We start from the raw sequence: 10,926 nt of genomic DNA on the forward strand, positions 1-10,926 counted from the left end.
AAAATAATATAAAGATTAATTGAGGTTATAGGTTTAAGTCATCAATAAGGGAATTTATACATAAATATTTTGATTACTCTTTTGAAAAATTATCTAACTGTCTAATTCAGGACAAATTCAAACTTACGGGTCAGTATATTGATGAAAACAAGGTTGAGAGTTTAGGAACTCACTGAAAATTGCAAAGTAGAATTCTATTTTAAGAAAGGTGTAAAAATATAGATCATTGAAAATAGTGCATTCTTAATTTAGTGTTTATACAAAAACAATCATTTAGAGAATAGATAATAGTAAAATTCAAAACTTTTGATGCACTTAAAGAAAAGAAGAACATAACGAAACATATCATTCACATATATTTTCTGGATATAGAAAAATTATAAGCATAAGGGTATTCATCTTGTTTATTAATTGTAAGGAAAAATACAATGAAACTTGCATTTTAAATCAAGTTTCCAAATTTAGAACGAAAGGGCAAATGTAAATAAGGATCAGTTTTTTATTATAGATTTCAAAATAAAAACAAGATGTATATGATAAAAGTCGTAATTGAATATATCAAAGTTGACTAAATCAAAGGTATGCCTCATGCCTATACACGTATTAATCGCTCAAAACAAAAGGGTAGACTTCTAGTCTTTATGTATACAAACATGATACCAGGAGAAGAAAAATAGACAGAAACAAGGTTAGACGATGTATTATGTTAATATTATGGCGTGCGAGATCTAAAATCAGAAGGAGAGTGAGAAATAAAGTTCGGGGGAAAGAAAAAGGAAGGCAGCGGCGACAATGATTGTTATTGTTAAAATTATAATAACAATACATATAGGTGGATTTAAAACCAGGTTGAGATATATTTCAAACTTCAATATTTGATGTATATTGATGATTAAATAGAATTACAAAAGTTTTAAAGTGTTTTCTAAGGTTTGCTACAAATTCACGAGTTATCTATTAAGTTAAACTCCATTTGTGAAAAAGAAGAAACACTAAAACTTGTAATTGAAATATGACAGTTTTGACCTTTTTGACTGGTTTCCAACATTGGTTAAAACGGATAAGGTAAAGACTTAACATATTTAGATGAATAATTGTGCATCGTCAAAAGTACATCGCTGGAAGTTTAAAAGTGAACACTAAGTTTTGTAATGCTGTAAGTTTTATAAACCCAGATTATAAAACTAATTTGAAATAAATTAAACAAATGATGTGTGTTGGAAATTTAGGAATTAGAGATATCTTAGAAACATGTGTGAAGTAGAAAGTTGTGAAAATATCATGTTGGGATTCAAGAAAACACATTTAAGTAAAGTACAATGCCTAAATGAGAAAGTAGTCAAAAGACTTAAAACAAAAGTGGTTTGAAGATCCGATGAAGCTTTTACACATAATATGAACTTTAACGTCATATGTTTAAGTTTTATAGCATAGTGTTTAAACACTTTTATAAAAGAAAATGTTTGTATGTTTTTCGAAAACGTGCCAAAATGGTAAGCAATGTTTAAAATGGTTTATATGCTCTTAAAATCACATCTATCCACTGAAATGGATTTGAAATGAAATTGAAATAGCAATGTTAATGACAATATTGGTTAAATTGAGTTTTGAAGAAAAGTGTTACGTTAAAGCAAGTTGTCAAAAGATTTTTAGCGAGAATATGGCTTAAATTGTTAGGAAAGGTCTAATAAGTTGTATGAAGTGGTTATAAAATATTTTATCGATGATAAGTAAAACCGATGAAGCGAAATAACTTTTTGATGGAAGATTAAGAAGTAAGGAGAAAGTATGTTAGTGTAGTTGATCATACCTAAATACTAAGGCGAGTACAAAGCGGGTATAAGGCGAGTGCCAATGTCTTTTCCCCAAAATAAAGGACAAGAAAAATTGTTTGAAAAGCATTTTATGGTGTCAATGCAGTTGACGACCTTTTATAGAGGTCAAAGGTATATCCTATGTTAACTTTTAAGCTCAAGGTGGGAACAAAATAGAGGTAAATCGTAGCGTAGAAAGAAGGTCTCGCGTATCAGTAGCAATGAGTTAAACCTCTGAGTTTCCTCGTGCGTCGAGTCAGGAATGCTCGCCAATGGTATCCAAGTGATTACTAGTGGCGACTCATCTATCTCTTTACGTAATGCTCCAATTCTCATCCATGTCGATATCGGAACGTTTTTCCTATTTGTAACTCTAGTATGAAGACGGTGAAGAGGTATTGAAAAATATTTGGTATAGGTTTCGACTTAAGATTATTACTAGTGTATATCTAGCTACTAACCTTACATCTAACGTCAATAGCTACCGAGGAATACCCATTCTCAGTACTAAGTGCATTGCTCTTAGAGTGGCTAGTGATATAACCTAAGTGGTTAACTTAGCACTTGATAAGGGATAAGTGTATTTCTAAATAATGGCATTGTTATAAAAGTGCTCTTAGTTTCTAAGTGTATCTTGATGAATGCCTATAATATGCAATGCCCGTACGCACACTGAAAAAATTTGTTTTTCAAAAGTTTAAGTTGAAAATTGTTTTGAACATAATTCTACTAAAACCGTTTCCAGCCTCGCATTAACTTTCCTTAATTAAGCATAGTTGGCCAGACTATACTTAATTAAAGTCCAATAATGTGTACTCGAATTAGTTATACCAGTAGTATGTTCAGTATTTTAAAACATTTTGAAATTTTTTAGCTATAGTTGTGGTTCTCAAAAGGAATACCGATATTCTCTATAACCTTCGGCTCTAATACCATTTATGTCACACCTCGCTAAAGCGGAAACACGAGGCGTGGCAGTATAAAGGGTTTCATAGCAAAAGTTAAAAGACAACACCAACCATAGTATTAAAAATATTACAACTTTACAATGGGTTTGAACAACTTTTAAAAGAAATTACAATGAAAATTGAAATACAACACATGTGAATGCTCCTAAAAGTGATGTGTCCCTAAGTGCCACTTACTCGATGATTCCTGAAAAAGCATGTAAAAAGAGCATCAACTATAAAAATAGTTGGTGAGTACTCACAAGTTTATAACATAATATAGTTTGAAATTCATGATAATGTCAATATTGATAACAGTTTCCATAAACAAATGTTTGTTGCTAAAACAAGTAAATAAGTATTTAGTAACAAAAGTTCGTTGTTATAATGAGATACAAAGTTTATTGCTATAATGAAAAACAAAGTTCATTGTTATAATTAATAAATGAGTTTGTATGTGTATGAGCAAACAATGAGTTCACAACCAAACCTATGACTGATGCCCTATCAAGATCTATGCTTATAGTTCCATAGATTAATATGGTATCATGCGCTCCAGCAATCGGGCGAGTGAGGAGTTGTCAATTCCGAATAGCGCTATCCATAATGACCATTGGATCAAAGAGTTAATGGTTGGAGTAAAGTGTAAAGGGAATGGACTTAAGACGATAAGGCCTCATGTTTTGTGTTCCATAGACATACATAGAGAAATATAGCAAAATATATCAATCAAGTTTGATACAAATCAATTTAAATACAACGAACAAATAATAGTTATTCGGACATGATTTTCCACCCCAAAACATAAAAAAAAACCCTGAAAATAGGGGAGTGATGGATACTCGCAGTGCATTGAGATGATAAAAATGATGCCTTGATCTAAGTTCCACTTGTACCACTACCGATTCCTACAATAATGGTATTCGTTAGTGAGTCTCTAATCGAAATCTAACATTAGTATACATACTACTACAATAGAATTATGGCAATATTGTGTCAAACTTTAATATTGATAAGTTACAAATATTTTTCTGTGAAAATTAAATTTCAATTAGTCAATTGTTAACAATTTAAGTGGAAAAATTCACATTATTGAAATGCTAATATTTAACATTTTTAAAGGTGTTCCAATGATTAAATATTGAAAAACTAAATTAATTTAGTTCTAAAATTTCCCACACTTTGTATTTTAGTTTTGAAATGAAGTCAACGATGTTAAGATAATTTTTCTTGCATTGTTTGATATGTCTAGCTATTTTTCACCATTTTGATTTCTTGAATAACCATAAAATCATGAAAAATACTAAATAATTAATAAAAATTATCAAACTCTAGATTTAGGTTCTACCTGCATTAAAAGACATCCAGATAAATTTTCATGGATTATAGATATGTATAACCATTTTTCTTATATTTAATTCTCTAAATAGTTAAAAATTCATGAAAAGTAGCAATCAGTTAAGAAAAGTCCCCAAACTTTTTATAATACTACCATTACACATACTTAAGTTGGGAAAAATATAAAAATTGATTTCTAAACTGTTTAACCCAATTTTATGATTTTTGTACATTTAAGTGTATTAATCTTGAGAAAATAGAATAAAAATAGCATACAGAAGAGAAAAATCATCAAATTCATTTATGTAGCATCCTAATATACTATAAGAGTTTTTGGTAAGTTTTAATGAATTTTAGATGAATAAAACTATTATTCCTATTTTTAGTTCATTATAAACACTAAAATCATGGAAAAATATATATACATTTTGAAAAATTCCAAAAATATTTTTCTGAGTCTTTCACATAAGGTAAAAGCCGCAAAAATTAAGATATAATATTTTCACATTCCCTAAAATGGTTTTATGATTTATTGGAACTAAATAAAAAGAAAATTCAAAATCATACTAACCAGTAACACAAATCAATGAAACTTCATGAGAGAGGTTTATTAACTTAAACGGTCATCCACAAAATTTATCTAGAATTTATTTATTAGTTTAAGTATTTTATATGCTTTAACACTCTATTTTCTTATTATTTTCATGTAAAAATAAAGAGAATATATATTAACCTGAAAATTTCTAGAATGCGTCTTTATACAATTTAATAACAATGAAAAATTGTTTTCTTATTTTTGATGTCGAAAAACATGACTAAATGCTCAATAAATTATAGAGAAAACTTGATTCTTGTGATTTTGGTAAAAATTATTGATGTAACTTTGAAAATTGTTTCAACATATTCTAAAGACTTTTGAATCAATATTTTTTGTCCCTATTAATAGATGATGTTAAGCGCTCAAATTAATTTTTCCTAGATTTTTAGTGAGGAATAAGACCTTTGAACATGCAATACAAAACTAGTATTCACAAAACGGTGCTGATTGAGCAACAGTTTTGTAAAAATTGCTAAAAATTGAAATTTATGAATTTTCCAGTGAGGTCAGATGGATTTTAAAGCTAACTCAAAATATTATATTTTAGAAAAAAAAAATCACGAATTTTGGTTAAGAAATGAGTGAGATATGGCAGTTTAAATGCAGGTAAAGAAAATCTGGCAAATTGCTTGCATAATGATTGGTTAGAAAAGTAAGTTTTCATCATTTCTTTGAGTAAATCTTTTGAAATATTTTAAAGATGTCATGATCCATGCATGTTATGTTCATGTTTCCAGAGATATAATATATTTAAAAATTATAATTTACATACATGCATTAAAATACAAAAATCTTATTTCTCAAGAACTCTTAAAAATGAGTTTGATGTTTTGATCCTTAAAATCGATTTTTGCACTAAGATCATGAACATGAAACCTTGTTTAACATACATGCATGGTGTTAAAACACATCCATGATGTTCTAGAAACCATTTTAACAAAAAGAAAACAAGTTTGAAGAAGTTGAAGAAGTAGAAGAAGGAGATATGCAAGAAAATCCATGAAAACTTGAAGGAAACTGAAGGAAAATCGTGTTCTACCTTAATGAACACCACTAGATGATGAGGATTTTGAGTTTAAGGAGTGTTCTTGGGTTTTTTTCTGGAAAATTTCGTGGTTAGGAGGGAGCATGAGAGAAAATGGTGGTGGTGGTGGTGAGAAATGAGAGAGAATCAGAGGTAGAGTGAGAGAGTGATTCCAATATTAGGGAAATGGAGTATTAGGGTTTTCAAGTAAGAGAGAGAGGAGAGAGGTCCGACTTTTGAGGATATAATTCCCTCCCTCTCCTTTAATTTTATAAAAATTTCAATTCTTTTATAAGTTTGTATTGGACTCCTTCAACATATGCAACCTTTCTTACCGAGAAATCACCATTCGTAATTATTCCATAGCCTTTGATAGTTCCATATGAGTTTTTGCCATACTTCACAATTCCACCATCCTTGAGAGTCCGAAACTCCCTCAGTTCTTCCTTCCTTCCTGTCATGTGACGCGAGCAGCAACTATCAATATACCATTCTTCGTCAAACTACTCGTCATGTATAACCTGCAAAATATTAAGCAGATTTAGGAACCCAAAGTTTCTTGGGTCCTTGTGAGCCTTTTACAGGAAAGGGAATAGTAATAGAGATATCAACCAAATAAGTACGTTTAATCAAAGTTGTTTCTGATGGGTTTTGAGCATTCTAACACTTCCTAAGTGTACATGCAACCCTAATAACCTTGGATCTATGTTTGTCTAATTATCATGCAAAGTTGATTTCCAAGGCTATGACCCTATCTTGCATACATGGGGAACAATTTTAACATCAATAATAGATAGAATTACATACCTTGTTGTTGTAAGTGTTCCTTGAAACCTTGTGAGCCTAGCACCCCAAGTGTGATGCCTCAAATGCTTCACACAACATCAAATGCTATGGAGTAAACTTGGAGAGAATGTATAACACACTAAAATTGGCCAAGCCCTCTTGTTTCACTAGTAGTAGTGCCGATTTTGGGAGAACACATGACCTTTATATAGTGTTGACACATCTAAGGTTACACCATGTAAACCCTAATGTGTCATGACTCTTCATTTCCATGACCCATGGGTTTGTAACTCCCACGGAGCATCCTATGGGTGGAACCCAACTTGATAATCCATGGAGCCTCTTAGCCCACTATACAAGTATGGATGATTTACATAATCAACCCATATATTTAATTAGTTATCTTTTGATCACTTAATTAATTCTAAATTAACTCTTGATCAAACTAATTAAATAATATTATTAATATATTAGAACTTATAATATATTAATAAACCACAAGTGTTATTTCTCTCATTTAGTCTATCCAATTGCATGGTGCCAACCCAAATGGACCATGCCGGCTCGGGTCAAGTACATACCAGAAATAGTTATGGACTTAGACACCTTATCCAACAGTCTCCCACTTGGATAAGTCTAATATCTATAACTGCAAGTATGACTTCAGGAACCGATCAACAATCGTAGCTCTTTCAAGGTTTCTCGGAACTAAGAAGATGATGATACACCATTTAAGCTAAGTGATCATATAATCCTCTGTTCGAGATATCAGTCAGACAAATACATGGAACAATGTCTTACTTATTGTCCAGCAGTTTGTTTCTCGATTTACGATTTGTTTGACAAAGAACTTAATTGAACACATCAACTTAGTTCTGACCAGGCCCGGTACATAGGTCAAAACAAAATCATCAAGGGGCCCAGATATCAGCTTCTAATCCAAGAAGGAACAGATAAACTTCGACTCATATGTTTGTTCTACCACTCATTGAATTATACACAAAAGCACGTTTTATAACATCGAGTTACCAATGCGTTTATGTACAATCAATGCATAACCAACTCGTAAGTAACAAATCATATCTCTAGGTTTGAAGACTTATATGATATTACCGTCTCACGATCACTCGAGATGAATTCCATGAAGTGATTCCAGTGAGCGTGGGTTGAGTCCAATGCTCAGACCTTATGAGCACTCATGATTGTTGTAGCCATGTCCAACACCTTAGACCTCTGCAACCAATCATGACAGTCTTGATTCATATCTACTTCTGACATATGACCAACTGTGGAGGTTCAAATAATATGATATACCAAACATAATTATTCTGGAAGTCAAAACATGCAAAAGAAATATAGTAAACGATCGACACGAGATAGCAACACTTTACTCATAAATAAAACACCTTTTATTCATCATCTAATGTCAATTACACTTTACAAATTTCAAGGTTATCTAACTACTAAATCTAATATCATCCTTCAGCCTTATGCTCCGAGCATGCTGGAGATGCTTAACCCGACTCAGTCCCTTCGTGAGGGGATCTGTTGGATTCTCATCCGATGATACCGTCTTTCCCATCAGGAGCCCTTCTTCTATTCGATGTCTGATGAAATGGTATTTTTTGTCGATGTTTCTGGACCTCCCGTGATTCCTTGGTTCCTTGGCTAAGGCAACAACACTTTCACTATCATAGAAAATTTTCGTTCGCTCCTTAATAGCTGGTACAACTCCAAGGTCTCCAATGAAGTTCTTCAGCCATATCGCCTCCTTTGCTGCCTCGCTAGCTGCTATATACTCTGATTCGCAAGTTGAATCAGCCACTGTCTCTTGCTTGGAACTCTTCCAAGAAATTGCTCCTCCGTTTAGGGTAAAGACCCAGCCTAACAAAGAACGGAAATTATCCCTATCTGTCTGAAAGCTAGCATCACTATACCCTACAACTCTCAAGTCTTCACTCCCACCGAGGGTAAGAACCCAGTCCTTAGTCCTCCATAGGTACTTGAGGATATTCTTTACCATAGTCCAGTGTGCCTTTCTAGGGTTCCCCTGATACCTGCTAACCATGCTCATGGAAAAGGCTACATCAGGTCGAGTACACGTCATAGCATACATGATCGATCCTACAGCCGAAGCATAAGGTATTTGACTCATTTCTGCTATCTCAGCCTCAGTACTAGGGCTTTGTGTCTTACTCAATCTAGCGTTACTCTGGATGGGTAACTCTCCTTTCTTGGAGTCCTGCATGTTGAATCTCTTCAGCACCTTATCCAAGTAGGTACTCTGACTAAGACCAGTTAGTCGTTTACTCTGGTCTCTCAAGATCCTTATCCCTAGAATATAGGCAGCTTCTCCTAGGTCCTTCATAGAGAAACACTTCCCAAGCCAGGACTTACCTTCCTGCAGAGTTTGGATGTCATTTCCAACGAGTAGTATGTCATCCACATACAACACCAAAAAGCTAACTATACTCCCACTAGCCTTGACATATACACAAGATTCATCTTCACTCCTAGAAAAGCCAAACTCTTTGACTTTCTCATCAAAGCAAAGATTCCATCCGCGAGGTGCTTGCTTTAATCCATAAACAGATTTCTCAAGCTTACACACTCTATTAGGGTACTCTGTATTGACAAAACCCATGGCTAACTCATGTAAACATCCTCAGCCAACTTTCCATTAAGGAAAGCAGTTTCGACATCCATTTGCCAAATTTCATAGTCATGAAATGCAGCTATGGCTAATAGAACTCTAATAGACTTAATCTTGGCCACTAGAGAAAAGGTCTCATCATAATCAACTCCCGGAGTTTGTGAGAAACCCTTTGCAACCAGTCGTGCCTTATAAGTGTGCACATTACCATCCATGTCGGTCTTTTTTTTGAAGATCCATTTGCACCCTACAGTCTTACGACTTGGTACATTCTCAACCAAGTTCCAAACTTGATTGTTATACATGGATTGTATCTCACTGTCCATTGCCTCTTTCCATTTGGCTGACTCAGGGCCTGCCATGGCTTCTGCGCAACTGTTAGGTTCATCCAGACCTATCAGTGTCTCATCACTGATAAGTGTATCACCTTCCGGAGTAATATGGAATCCATACTAATGCTTAGGTGCATTCCTAACCCTTGTGGAATGCCTCAGAGGTATATAATTTTCAATTGGCTCGACAGGAGTTTCCTCCTCAAGTTAAGTGCTAGAGTTTGAAGTTCCTTCACCGCCTGACTCTTGAATTTCTTCAAGGTCAACTTGCTTCCCACTGTTTCCTTGGCTTATGAACTCTCTCTCTCGAAAGAACGCCCTCCTAGCAACAAAGACCACATTTTTACTAGGTCTGTAGAAGAGGTAACCAAAGGATTGCTGTGGGTAGCCGATGAAAATACACCTCTCGCTTCGAGGTTCGAGCTTATCATGAGTCTCGCGTCTCACGAAAGCCTTGCAACCCCAAATCTTGATCAAGACCTAACAGGTCTAATATTTACAAAGATAGGAAATTAGACCAAAGTTTTTACATAAACTAGGTTATATCCAAAAGATGAGTCAACGAGATTCTATCGGCGACGAGAACTGCTAGCATGAGTCCTTGATCCCGACAGTAGACGTTTCATGTCCCTCATATGCCTGTAAGCTCTTGCTTGCTAAGCTCGAAGTTCCTTAACTTCAGCTTGAGTTTCAGCAAGTTCCCTCTGCAGAGCTGCATTGCGGACCAGAGTCCTTTCATGAGCAGACTCTAGTTGGCAAATGCGGACTGTGTTAACGCCAGAGTTGGTGTCAATCTCCAAGACTCGATTGACAGTTGATTGACCCAGTATCGTGTTCCGAGAAATCCTACGAACCATGATGGGTAGGACCCTGTCAGCAGAACCTCCCCGAGTGAGGTTGTAGAAAATTCTGTCTCCGTCGAAGGGAATGGGTTGACCCTGTTCATGACTCCATGTATTCAAGTTAGTGGCCCACAGAGGTGTGGGTCCTTGAAATGCAGGATGGGGTTCAGGTTTGGGTTTTGAGTAGCTGGAGGTAGGTTGTTGACTTCAGGCTCTGAGTCAGAACTATCAGAAAAACCCTCAGCATGGTGATCATCCAAAGGGATTGGGTGATCATTTTCTGGTTCTTCCTCTAGCCATCTAGCGTTGCCTTGGTTTAGGAAGTATGGGTCGCCATGGTCAAATCCAGCCATTATAATCTACGCGAAAAAAGGGATATAAGAAATAGCTAAATAGACGAACTGACTAAGATAATTACAGTAAGACCGAATACCCCTATGGTATTTTTTATGGTGGTGTTGGTAAGTTTTTAGACTTGTTGCCACATCACAAACATTCTTGGGCATATGCTAATCACTCCTTGGACCGACATAGTTGATCAGGCTATGCCGTTCCCAAGACTGACCATATATCCCCAGGCTTACTTGTGATA

This window comes from Lactuca sativa, chromosome 7, assembly GCF_002870075.4.
Source record: "Lactuca sativa cultivar Salinas chromosome 7, Lsat_Salinas_v11, whole genome shotgun sequence".
NCBI lineage: Eukaryota > Viridiplantae > Streptophyta > Magnoliopsida > Asterales > Asteraceae > Lactuca > Lactuca sativa.